General features: G+C 42.3%; 1 long non-coding RNA gene across 2 annotated transcripts; it reads left to right on the top strand.

The window, feature by feature from the left end:
• The first annotated feature begins 1,335 nt into the window (after positions 1 to 1,335).
• Positions 1,336 to 9,734, top strand: LOC146200200 (uncharacterized). Of its 2 annotated transcripts, XR_014704805.1 has the most exons (5): positions 1,336 to 1,519; positions 3,390 to 3,526; positions 7,683 to 7,840; positions 8,756 to 8,896; positions 9,629 to 9,734. It is a non-coding gene; the product is annotated as an uncharacterized LOC146200200 (long non-coding RNA). The 2 variants fall into 2 exon arrangements; XR_014704806.1 differs by lacking the exon at positions 3,390 to 3,526 and having other exon boundaries at positions 1,344 to 1,519.
• Positions 9,735 to 10,303: the final 569 nt, after the last annotated feature.

Below are 10,303 nucleotides of genomic sequence, written 5' to 3'. Positions count from 1 at the left end.
GGGCGGCGAACTAACACACATAACGGCACAGAATGCGCCAGCAGAAACACGCATATTCGCTCGCAGCCTTCGCATAGCGTTCATGCAGCCTCGTGAACTATATCAGCGCGCAACCTGCGGTCCGCGGCACCGACCTCTGTAAATCAATTAAGCGCCCTTACGGCACAATTAACACGCACTTGACCCGAACCACGGAATATCGACCAGCTGTAGCTGAACATATTTATCCTTCCGCTGTGATCCATTGGGAACGTTATGCTAGTTCTAGTCGCAACCACCCTCTCGAGAGGTTGGCTGCAAGCTGTCCTTCAAATCCAATGCGCGGGAAGGATGCAAGGAGGCGCTTGACCATCAGAGCGCGGATTCGAGCTGGAGGAGGGGGGGCGTCTAGCCGCCCTGCGAGCAAAGCACACAGCAGTGCGCACGCACGCACGCATTCTTTTTTTCCCCTAGAAGTGCGGGAGATATGAAAGGAGAAGCGGGCAGGCTAGCCAACGTAGACAGCGAGCGGTATCAAACCTGTGACGGCTTCATTTACGCGCCCTTCAATCAATCAATCAATCAATCAATCAATCAATCAATCAATCAATCAATCAATCAATCAATTTTTTGTTGTCAAATTCAGAGGACGGGGGGGGGGGGGAAGCTAGAGTACATGAAACACATTACAGGCATAAACACAGGCATAAACATTGCAGACATTACAGAGATGAACAGCAGCAAAAGCAAAAAAAGGAAAGAAAAGGAAAACAGATATGTGTTCACCGAATAACAGCGCAATTTCACGGTATTACCGCAGTGATGTCATCAATACAGCAAAAAGGATGGGTTTAAAGTTTCACAAAATATTAACAGAGCAAAGTTGTCTCCGAGTAACAGTAACGAAATCAGCAATCAGTTTTTCGTGTTTATTTAGCACAAATGTGTGATGCTCTCAGTCTTGAGAGCTATTTCTTTTTCGCCTCTGCAAAGCTGCATGTGTGTGAGCGCGCGTGCGTGCAAATAACTCCTGCGCAGGCACTCAATATGTGCGGCTCCGCATACGGTAAGAACTCAAGTTTTCATTACAATGAAGGAAGCAAACACACGATCGCTGAAGTGGGCTCGCCACTCCGAGTCTCTGCGTCGTCTCGAATACCAGTCACCCCACAAAACCACCGGAAGAAAAAGAACGAAAGCACAAGATAGCGATCCTACAGAACTGACGCTCGCTCGGCGTTCCACTAATCCCGCCTTTCGTCATAGCAGCGCGGCGCGACAGCGCGACTGGAGAAAAAAAAAGAAAGAAAAGAAAGCGAACTCCACAAGACACGTGATGGAGCAGCGCGGCGTGGCAGCGCGACTGGAAAAAAAAGAAAGAAAGAAAGAAAGCGAACTCCACAAAACACGTGATGCAGCTTCATGTGTCACGTGATTGCGCACCGAAGATCTGCAAAAACTCCCGTGACTGAGAGGCGGCGTTTGGCTGTTTGGCGACGTCGAGCGTGGAAAATAGTTCTTTCTGCCAGAAATCTTCAATGTAAGTTGACAAACTTTGTCATTCCTTTCTTATAAACGCTTTGCGCATACTCGCGGAAAATTTTGTGTTTCAGAAGTGAGCAGTTTTTACATTACAATCGTTTACCCCATTTTTTACTTTGCTGCATACTGCACGACCAATGATCTAGGAAGATTTTTCATTGTTTAGCGTTTTTATCACCTAGTTAAGTTTTAAAAAGTGGTCCTCGATTGTCCGCGGCCTCTTTCCGATCATTTTGCAACATAGTTCAGATCTTTAAGGCGCTTTTTTGCGGAGTTATTACTAATTCTTCAAAGGTAAACAACCGCTTGGCCTCGCAGCCATAACCGTCAAATTTCAAATATTGAGAGTGGCCTTGTACTGCGTAAAAGCTATGTAGACGTATAAAACCTGTCATTGTTAAATTCCATCAGATGTGTGCGATCACTCGTTACCTATCTGTTTTATTTATACCGTTTCTTCGTTGAGCTATTTGCATATGGAGCCGGTAATTCGAGGCTAACCGCATGAGGCGACAATTCGCGGCGACATGCCGCGCGACGCCGTCGCGCGACGGGCTGAGGGCCGCCAAAGCATTGCCGCTCGTCGCCGTCGCTCGGTTTCTGGGTTTTTAGAAAATTTCGCGTGTCGCCCGGAAGCAGCTCGCGAGGCAGCCAATCGCAGAGGGCTTTAGGGTGCTCACCTTCCGTTCTGGCTTTCTTTTTCTTTTTATTGCGTGTGAAGTTAGTTTTCCTAGTCCGGTTTGAGCGAAGAACCTGGTGCCTTCACGCGCTCACTTCGTCTGATCCGTGTATATATATATATGAGTGCATCGAGATAATTCAGTAAAAGCTTGGAAGGGTAATAAAAGAAAGAAAAAGGTTAGCGTGGCTTGATATTGTTAATTTCCGAAAGGAGCAGGAGAAAGTCGCTGCTTGCAATGCAAGTCGGCATCGCAGTGTATAGTAACGCACCGCTGCGCTGTGACCCTTTAAAATACGATGCGTTACAAGAAATTTCATCAGTGTTTTATCGTACTTCATGCTGTTTAGTGTTAAAAATGGGATATAGCGTGATTGCATTCCCCTTGATCGAATGACGAGGCGGCGGTAACAGAGCAACGCTGAAAATGCGCCTCTGTCGCTGAGCGCCGTCGCTCCGTGCGGTATGCACCAGCGACAGCGACAGGCGTTGGCGGCGGCGTCGCGCGACGGATCGCTAGGGGTTGTCGCCTCATGCGGTTACCGCTTTATTGGAACAGTCCATAAGCAACGACTTTCCGCGTAAAATTAGGTTTTTAAGCTTTCCTTTAGAGTAAGCACAGATTGGGGGGGAGGTGATATATAATTTTATTTATAACAATTCGCAGACTTCAACGCAGTAATAGATATATTTATATCCTTAGTAGGTCAGTACGTATTATGTTAGCACAGGCCCAGTGTTCTTTTTTTTTTAACGGAGGTGTGGCAAGTTATGTGGGTCAAGCTAACAATTGGCTGTGAATTAAGCGATTAGAGCTTTCAAACTTAGTCTTCTGTTTTGTTTAATTTCTAAGAACCTTTAAGCTTCACAGAGAAACAGCATATTTTGAAAAGTGAATTTCAACTATGGAAGTTCTTCGTTTATTAATGTTTGACATTGCTGACAAGGGTCAGAATTGAAACATGATAGGATTGAGTTTTTTGGTAACTTATGGCATGTGACTTAGAGCTGCTAGGAATTCATTTTCTGAGACAGCTTTTCTTTAGGAGTGTAGGGAAAGTAATGGTATGTTATGGGTTTTGAGAAGCATGGATTTAATGAAGTCTTTCTTTTACTGCGTTTACGGCTTGTTTGGCAATAATGCTTGCAGTCCAGCTGATGCAATTGTATTGACACACTGCTTTTGCAGCAGATTTCATCTGCCATCCAGGGAGTGCTGCCTGAATATGAAGTAGACAGCGTCATGAATCTGTTGAGGCAGTTTATTCTATCAGCCATGGGTGCCCTGCCCTAAAGCATCCTTCCTGTAAAGGAGGCATTGAATTGGTAGGTATCACATGCTGATGTTTTTTGCATTCATGTGTTTGCTTTATAACTGTAAAATTTTTACTGGTTCATGCTTTGCATTTATTGTTTTCTTTTGAGAGTATAAAGGGCGGATGTGTAACAGGCTTCATTAAAGCAAAGCTTGAAACCAGCTCGGTGTTGTTATATGATTCTTGCTGTGTTTTTAGCGCAAGCTGACATGTTGGTGAATCTTGCTCATAGTCTGCACTAAAGAAAATTTTTCATGGCCTCTTCAGAGCTTTAAAACAGGAGATATACTTAGCTGTTTTATTGCAGTAGTACCTACTATTTCTAGTTGAGGCAAAATTGAGTAAACCTGTGTTTTAATAGCTCAGTGACAAACATGGTTTCATAATATAGCTGACTGCACTGTGCATATGTGTGCATGTTCATGCTGACATTCAGTTACTGTTTATTTAGACTGCCTCAGCATATGTACACATACAGTGATGTTTCACTTGAACAAAGTTCAAGGGACCTTAGGAAAAAGTTTGTTGAAATGAAAGTTCATTGGACTGATATAAATGCGTGGAAGATTGTTTCCATTAGCTTCAAGAAATATTCAGTTCAGTCGTTCAGTCGTGTCCGACTCTTCGTGACCCTATGGACCATGTCACGCCACGCTTTCCGGTCTCTCACTATCTTCCTAACATCACATAACTTCATCTGCAGTGCCTTGAGGATACCATCTAACCATCGCGTTCGCTGCCTACCCCTTCTCCAGCGACCCTCAAACTTTCCCAACATCAAATCTTTCTCCAGCAACTCCTCTCTTCTCATCAGATGACCAAAGTAGCTGAGCTTTAACTTTGGAATTTGACCCTCCAATGAGCAGTCAGGGTTTATGGTCGACAATATCGACTGATTTGATCTTCTGGCAGTCCAAGGAACTCTCAAGAGTCTTCGCCAGCCCCACAATTCAAACGCGTCAATTCTTCGGCGGTCAGCCTTTTTCACAGTCCAACTCTCGCATCCATACATCACAACTGGAAAGACCATAGCATGAGTTATACGGATCTTGGTTGGCAGACTAATGTCTCTGCTCTTTACTAGGCGGTCAAGGCTAACCATTGCTCTCTTTCCCAGAAGCAGGCGTCTCCTAATTTCATGGCTAGTCTCCTTCCGAGGTAATCTTAGAGCCCAGGAAGAGAAAATCTGTCACAGATTTTTAGGTTGTTCAAGTCTTATCTGAGCCCATTTATTTGTCACTGCGCTGATTTGCAAGTGAAGAATGCGTAACCTTTTGCAGCACTTTTGAAAGGACTACAGTGGTTTTGAACTCGATTACTGTGCAAGCTCCTGAGAATCTTGCCTATTACAACGGCCTGCTGAGGAGACAAGGCTTTCATTTTCTCCAAGCAGATCATGGTTAACCAAAATGCACACATCTGCAATTCTTGGAGCTAAAGGGCCTGGTAGGGCTGAAGATCTGGCTTTGACTGGCTATGACTGTACAGCTAATTAAGCGCGCAGACAGCTATGGATTCATCTGGTTACAAGCTAGTTTAGACAGCCAATTCACTTTAAAGCTAAATAACGGCCACTTTTCTTCACACGATAATGAAGAGTGGTTCTTAACATAAAAATATGCTACAAAGAGTGCGGACTGTGCTTTTTTAAGCGCTCAGTATGACTTTGAAGACACAGGATAGCACCGTAGAAAATGTTCATTGAACTGAAATGAGCAATAACTGAAGTTTGTTAAAATAAAGTGCGTTTGCATAGTGTTCAATAGAGCTTCAGTGGGGGGATTTAATAAAGTTCGTACAACTGAATACATTGTCAAAGTGACGTTCGTTCAAGTGGTATTCTGTTTTTCTGTGACTAAATGAGAAGATTTACTTTGCTCAAAGCAACATATACACAGATATTTACTTTCTTGCTAGTCACCAAGATTTGCAATTAACTTCCGAACTCATTTTATTCACAACCTAAATAAATGCATCGTTAACCCTAGAGCCGAATAGTTACTAGCAATAACAAAATTAATATGTTGATATTTATCTGTTGGAGAACATTTTCTGTTTAATTGTTTTGTGTGTTTTTGAGTTCTGCAAACATGAGGGGGCTTGTTACAGAAGGGGTGGGCTGCAAGACGGGAAGTATCAGTGTGGCGGCCCTTTTGTGTTTATCAAATAATAATGCATTCTAACATGTAAAACGAATGCCTTTACAACCTGCTAAAAATCTTCTTTTTAAATTGCATGTTTGGGTTCCGCCTGGATAAACATAGATGGCAGAGAGAGATCTTTCTTCCATGGAGTGTGAACTGTATTTTGTGCAGAAAGCCAGAGGCTGTCGAACATGTGTTTATAGATTGTTGTGATTGGTTTTTTTGGGGGCAATATCCTACAGTGAACTTTGCTCAAAGATGTCCCTTTAAACCCCCATGGAATCTGGTTCTCAGGTGTTGAAAATTACAACAGTGTTCTGTAAGATATGATAAGGCTATTAAGCTTGCATAGCGCATGGAAGCGCCGAATGGCTGTTCGCCATGCTGATCTTTGTTATCAGACCTATCCAAGAGTATAATGAGGGTTTTGTCCAACAGATGATGTTTTGAAAGCTCAGCCATGTGTACCTGTGTTTATCAATGTATTTGAAAAAGTGATCAGTTTGAATGCGATAATTAGAGGTATTGTATCTAAACTAGCTCTCGGCCAGCCTGTAGTGCTTGTGAAAAGGCAACAGTGACAAGAAGGGTGTTTTGCTAGAGCTTTTAAGGCTCTTAAATTTGTGCAGCTCTGCTTTAGTACATGCATTGTCTCCTGTACATGGCTAGTTAAATGATTGATTTCTGTTCATTTTATTACAAAAAGTCATTCTAAATCTTTAGATAAGCTTGCTCACCTCTATTGTTTGTTTGCATTGTGTTCACGCATGCTATAGCTGGAAATGATGCAGTATTACTTACAAGTAAATAAATAAAATGAGCAGCAACTACATTTCCTTCGTCCGCACATTTTTAAGAGAAACATACATGGGCTCATTAGATTTTAGTGTTTTTTGCAACTGCTATTTGCAAATAACTCTGCTATTGTTATTTGCAGCTGTTATTTGCAGTGTTAGAACTCGCCTTCCCTCCCAGAGAATTGGAGTGCTCCGTCAGGCGCACATTTAGACATCTGCCTGTCTGCCCGTTGTATTTACAGTGAGAAACAAGATAGGAGCCTTGTGCGCTAGAGTTAGAAAGGGGCTCGACAGTGTACCTCGTGATAGTTTTCGTTGTGCAGTGTCACATAAGAAAAAGTTCACTACCTGCAGAAAGAATGTGGTCTACCACGTTCCGCTGAATTGTGGCCGGTGCTACTACGGGCAAACAAGCAGATGTCTAAATGTGCGCCTGACGGAGCACTCCAATTCTCTGGAAGGGAAAGCGAATTCTAATCTAGCGCTACATGTGCAATCCCGAGAGTGTAAGTCGGAGCACGACCCGTCCCTTTGTGCGCCTGACTTCAATAATACGGGTGTAGTTTACAGCAATGGTAATCAACTCTGCAGAGAGTTCGTTGAAGCATTTTACATTGCTAAAGCCGAGGACAAGTGTGTGGCTAAGGCGTCTGTTAGCCTTCATTGTAAGGAACTTCATCTATTAGAAAAGTCGTTAGTTAGGCCTTGACTTGAAATTGGCTTTGAATTTTCTTCTTCATCTTCTTCCCAATTTCCTGCCATTCCACCGGTTGGGTTGTGCGCGAGCTTTTCGGAAGGAGTCTTCGTTGTTTTCTTCTTATCAATAACATTCAGTTGATAGTCCAGCCTTGTCCTGTCCTCCTCTTTGCTGTGTCTCGTCTTTTGGCTGGTGCAGTATGAACCCATACCAACGTGTCCAGTCGTCAACCTTGTTGTATTCCTATAGTACCGTATGCATGCACAATAGATAAACGTAACCCCTTGCATATATCACTGAATCTTTCACTCTAGAAGAGAATTTTGTGCACAAGCATTTTACTGTAGTTTGCCTCTGTGGAGCATTGTATTTCTAATTCTGTGCTTCTCTTTTTATGCTGTTACTCAGCAACATATGAAGTATTCCTTGTTTGTTTCTGTTACTTGTGCATTTGACTTTTCCTTTTTTTATTATTCGAAATAACTTTCTTCCTGCTGTTCTGACTAGTGTTTTCGTATGCATATGCAGTCCTCTTGATGCTTCATTGAGCCATATCTGGAGACTCCCTGTTGCCGTGGTCTGTGCCGACAAGTAAAAACTAGACAACCTGACTTCCGGGACAAGTAGCAGTGGGACGTAGCTGCATGGTTTCTTCAGCATCCATGTGGATTTCTTATAAAAGACAGGTATTTCTCCTATATTTGACTTTCATATGTGATCAAGATTTTTCCTTGGTGACAAGCTCTTGAAGGAAAGGATGGACATTTATGGCACTTTCTTAATTTCTTACTCTCGGGAATACACTATTACGACTTGTTAACTGCATATGTAGCAAAAATTATGTGTGACTGCATATTCCAGCAGTAAGCTGCATGATTTTTTAAGGATGAAACAATTTAGCTCCTATTGTCGGTAGCCTACTATTGACGAACCAAAGAAGGCAATATTAGGTACCAAAAAGTGATTACGCGGGGCCGGGTGGGTTTTAATGAGACAAGCTCACCACGTTTTAAGCCTTTGTACAGGGCCAACGTGTCTCCCTGAATGTGTCTGAGACACATGCAAGTCTTGTATCCTCAAAAGGACCTTGTCTAAATTTAAATAAAAGTAGCGCCAACCTATTTTGAGTACGACCAGTTCAGCAGTAAGCTCAAAATTGAAGCAAAAAGGCATTCATGTCCTGTGCGATGTCAGTGCACGTTAAAGAGCCCCAGCTCGTCAAACGCTCTGAAGTCCTCTCCTACAGCATCTCTCATAGCCTGGGTTGCTTTGGGATGTTAAACCACATAAACCAAACCAGTCATTTTTTACCACCCCATCTGACTTGTCTTTCCACGTATCTCCATAAGATAGTGCCTACATAAGACTTGCCACTATTCCTGAGATTACCTAGATTATGATGTATTTATGTATTTTATGATTATGTAATTTTCCTCAGTGGAGCATTGCATTTTCAATTCTGGGCTTTTCATGCTGTCACTCAGCAACCATATGAAATACTCCTCCTATGTTTATTTTACTTGTGCATTTGACTTTTCCTTTATTATTCAAAAAATCTTTCTTCCTGCTGTTCTGACTAGTGTTCTCATATGTACATGCAGTCCTCTTGTTGCTTCATTCGACCATATCTGGAGACACCCTGTTGCCGTGGTCTGTGCCGACAAGTAACAAGGCAACCTGACTTCCTGGACAAGTAGCAGTGGGACGTAGCAGCATCCATGTGGACTTCTTATAAAAGAAAGGTATTCTAAATTTTGCTTTCATATGTCATAAAGATTTTACCTTGGTGACAAGCTCTTGAAAGGAAAAGATGGGCATGAGTGGCACTTTCTTATTTTCTTACTCTCTGGGAATACACTGAGACTTGTTACCTGCATATGTAGTAAAAAGTATGTGTGACTCCATATTGTAGGCTAACTATAATATACTTCATCATTCCCTATTATCGCTCTTGTATTCCCCTAGGTGCTTGGTGTAGCTGGTCTCCTTCAGTAATTACTTATGTGTGTGTGTCATCTGCTATGGCAAACATAGCCATCACTCAGGAAAAATGGGAGCAAACAGGCATAGTTGCATCACTTGCTGGTAGCATGCACCAAAATGTATGTATACATTCTGATACGTTGCCGCTCAACATGTGTATTTGCTTGATGTAGCAAATGGCAGAGGAGAGAGTTTATCTGATGACCAAGCATACTGGCGTGTAAATTTCACTCCTTTGTTTCCTGGGCGTCTATTGTGATAAACTAATGTCGAATGATATAGAGGATCAAAAGGAATACAACTAAACACAGCAATAGTCTCTATCTCCTGAGGGTGTTTTGCAGGTACTAGTTTGTACAGAAAGTGGTTGGAAACCAGTTAGCATATTTTGAGGAAAAACAGGCATCTGAGTGAAGAGAGATGTGTGTGATGCTAGCACAAAGCGTGCAAAATTGGCAGAAAAATTTTGAGCATGTATATTTCTTTTCTAGGTGACACCATGATAAATTTTGATATGGCTGGTACATCAAACACACAATGTTGTTGCCGTCGGAAACCAAGTGTTTCTGTGTCAAAGGTTTGTGCAATAAATGAAGGTATGAATTTGCATCTGTTTCTTTTGCCACTCTCACTTTTCACGAAATATTACATGCATGTGAATAGTGAGTAAAATACACATTATTATTGGACACTTGAAATATAGTTAGCATAACACAAGGTATTAATACTTCGTATGAACACGATTCTTTAAAATAACGGTGGCCAATTATCGGAACACAGTCGTTACAGTGTCCATATAGACTATCAATAGGCTAATCATAGGAGGTATAAATACGTTCTATGTAAATACATTCTATTCAATCACAGTGGCCAATTGTCGGAAGGGAGATCATACATAGATCATACGTGTTTTAAAGACTTTCTTTTGATGGTCGATAGCTTCTATGATCATATTGTCTAAAGACATCGCATAAAGTGATCATAGACATTTTTGTAAGGGATGGCTCCTCGTGATTCCGCGCCATCTACGGACTCAAATATGTACAGCTTTGCACGCCGATCCGCAGTGCGGTCACGCAGGAAGTTTCAAGACGTACACTCGAATTCGTCTTCGCTACTATTGGCGCGATATGTACAACTCGGTTTAAGGTACGTCCGATCGTGCT

The sequence above is a fragment of the Amblyomma maculatum genome, chromosome 2 (assembly GCF_055883805.1).
Source record: "Amblyomma maculatum isolate TAMU_Amacu chromosome 2, ASM5588380v1, whole genome shotgun sequence".
NCBI lineage: Eukaryota > Metazoa > Arthropoda > Arachnida > Ixodida > Ixodidae > Amblyomma > Amblyomma maculatum.
This window is presented reverse-complemented; position numbering and strand designations above follow the sequence as displayed.